Source organism: Pinus tabuliformis, chromosome 3_2 (assembly GCF_031772625.1).
Source record: "Pinus tabuliformis cultivar Carrire ecotype Pingquan chromosome 3_2, CPIR1, whole genome shotgun sequence".
Taxonomy (NCBI): Eukaryota; Viridiplantae; Streptophyta; class Pinopsida; order Pinales; family Pinaceae; genus Pinus; species Pinus tabuliformis.
In genome coordinates, this window is record NC_142302.1 from 1,090,353,757 (window position 1) to 1,090,357,371 (window position 3,615).

The following is a 3,615-nucleotide window of genomic DNA, read 5'->3' on the forward strand; positions in this document are numbered from 1 at the left end:
TTGCAATACAAATGAGTGGTACTAATGGTGTATTAAGCATCCAATGGTTACAATCATTGGAAACAATGACCTTTAATTTTCAAGATCTCTTCATAAGATTTACCTCAGAAGGAAAGGAAATTGAGCTCAGAGGTATCCAAGGAAAACCCTCTAAAGTGATAAAGTTCTAATGGAATGAAAAAAATACTCAAAAACAGACACCAAGTTGTAATTGCACAATTGTGTTCACTAAATGTTCAAATGTCAATATAATCTATGTCAAGGGATCTCCATAAAGTTATCAACAATCATTCCTAGGTATTTGGATTAATGGGTAAGGACCTTCCACCTGTTTGAGATCATAACTATGTTATTTATTTGCAGTTGAGAAGTGTACCCCAGATAAATGAAGAACGGAAAATCATACTAGACGGATTAAGCAACCAAATAACTCAGCAATTGGGAGTACCTCATCAAATAGAAAAACCTATGAATGAAATTAATGACATGTGAAGATGACTTATTCATGCAAAATCACTAGCAACTAGTCAAGTGTTGAGGACAATGCTTGTTTTAAGTGGAGAGACATGTTAAGCCCTATATAAGCCCCATGCTAACCTTAAAACCCCTTATTAATCCCTAGATATTAAGCGATTAAATATTTTATTGTTGTATTGTTATGTAGACTAGAAACTTTCATGGTCCCTATTGCCACAAAATCTAACAATTCTTATGAGGTCTCACAAGACAAAAACTAAACCAAGGGACAACAATGAGGTAGAGGCCCATTATCACCACAACAATCCACCTCCTACTATTTAGTGGAATTTCACCACAAGAGGGGTATAAAGAATATGCAACAAGAGTGGCTCACATAGGCATATAAGACCAAGAAAAGGCTTGTGAAAATATGGATCAACAAAAATGAACTACAAGACTTCTACAAGCCCTAACTTAAAGCCTTAGCGTTAGACTAAGGTTTCTCTAGGGAAAAATTACCTATGGTTGATGACATCATCCCTAGGGAGTCTATTCCAATCATGGAAAGGGGTAGATTTTGATGCAATAAGGCTTAGTCAACAAGGAAAGCCTCAAAACAAGCCAATGGCTTGGCCCTAGTTGAATTCGGCCTTATGCCCTAACCATAGTGACTTGCCTTGAAAAGTCAAAATTGATAGAGAGAGAGAAAATGATAAAGTTGTAATGATGTTTGATCATCTATGTGGAAGTCACTGCCTACTTCTTGGGTGATAGGGTCTAAGGAAAAATCATTGTGGAGATATGAAACCCTAGAAGGGATTAAGGGTGGAAAACCCTAGTTTTCCACTTTCAAAACCCTAGTTATCACTCAATACGAAAATAAAATCAAACGAAAATCTCTCTATGAGGCTCTCAAGGGATGTTCAAGATTCTTTAATTAAAGCATACAATATTTTACCAAATTTTCATATAAAGATATCTACTTGAACAAGAATATAGAAAACCCTAGCAAATATATTGCATGCAATAACCATTAAAATATATTTAACAACAAAAATACTCACAAGATATCCATGAACAATCCTTCATTATCCCAAAGTGACGTCTCCACAACAAGGACTAGTCTCCAATAGAAAAAATATCCACAAATATCACATCTCCACAAGAGTAATAGGCTATAAGAGCTAGGTTGAAATCTCCAAGGAGGTTGAAATAGTCCACAAGTTCAATAATGAGGTGACATTTATTTATATGAGGCCTACCTCATCTAATTTTAGCCTATGAAGCCCCTAAACAAATTTGATAATGAGTAAACATAAAATAATCCTTGGGTTACAAGCCAACCCACTAGCTCAATGTGAAAATATGCCACAAAAGACCCACGTGTGAACCGTAAACCTCTAAATGATGACGTTATGCCCTTTTTAGGCTTTAGATGTCATGTTATGGTGAGTATAACACTGAAGGTTCTCCATGTGTCATGATGATCCACCATTTAAGTAATAATCCTCAAATCTAACCTCAAAGCAGTTCAAGGGTCCCAAATCCAACTAGGGTGTCACAACATCATCTTCATGGATCTCCAATAGTCAATGCAATGGCTCCTCTCTCTAGCATTAGGGCTCAATTAGGTGCAAGAAGCCCTCCCAAGTATCACATGTAAGACAATCCTCATTTGGGATTTGAATCATGGTATGCCCATCAAGTAGTGTCAAGGCTAGCTTGGGGGCATGTTAGGTCCAGTGATGCAATCATTAAAAATCCTTTGTGTTGGGCCAAAGAAGATCAATGTCCTTGGGTCCTATGGGTACTTTAGGATGTGCATCAACTGCTCAAGTCATCATATTACCTAACACATTAATGTAAGTGGACAATGTTGCATCTGTTGAGTCATCAAACTCTTTGAAAGGCTTGGGTACCTGTAGAACGAGTGCCTTAATGTTTGCACTACTTTGGACCACATGACAAAACCAACTTAAACTCGAGTGAAAGAAACCATTCATTAGAGACTAAGATCATATAAGCATCTAAGTGGACCAAACCTGCGTGTTAAGGGCATATTAATTCTTCAAACTTGGATCACCTTCTGATTTCTAATTATACCAAGTCCCATAAATGTGTTCACTATCATCATAGAGGTGGCTAATAATCCACCCTATTGGGTGCTTCCAACCGCTAAGGGGAAGTGGCATTTCCAAGGCCAACCCCTCAATCAATAGGTGTTGGTGTAAATGAGTGGCAATGGAGAGAAAAAGGCTCCATAGTCAAGTGCCATGGTTAAGGTGACCAGCTAATGTGAGTCCACATCTTGTAGATAAATGTAACGAAGGGAACATTTGTGGATGCATGAAATACCCTACTCAGCATGTTTTTTCCACCCCTCTAGTGGACATTTTACTTATTTTTTACAATGCTTTTATATTGGGTGCATAGCTCAAGGATTATAGCTTACGCTTTATGATATAGTATTTTGTTTTACCCCTTAAGGTGAGACACTTCCTCAGTCATTGTTGAGAATTTAAGGGCATTTTGTTTATTACAAATTCTCTTACTTGATTACTACTTGTGTACATCTTCTTCTATTATCTTAGATCATTATTACTGGGTGTGTTCAATGCATCAAATAACAACCAAAACAATAATACAGTGACACAATGTTTAGGCTTTCAAGCCAACGCTAAAGTCTCTCCTCTTGAGAGGAAAACCCTTCAATATCTTCGTATAGATGTTTAGTTGGCGAATACCAAGACCCTTAACAAAATTGACACAAGATTACCTCAAAGATGTTTTTCACTATCCTCTGCATTGTTTGGCATGCAATCCATAGTCTTGATATCACTGTCCTCCTTCAGTTCTCGGTCTCCTTGTTTCTTCATTGTCTAGTCACAGTCCTCGGCTCCTTTCTTTGGCTGCCACAAAACTTTGCTCAGAAATAAGTTGCTTCATTTATGTTACTGTCTTTGAGACAATCCTTCATGCTCTTTGTTTAAGATAATGATGAGACAACCCACCACCAAGGGCTATACCGAACACAGTCACTATATATATATATATATATATATATATATGCAGTCCTGAAATAGTAATGTTCAGAGTTTCGAGAGTTATAACTGTATAAACCTCTGAGATAGACTTCTGAGAGCTTGATATTATCCT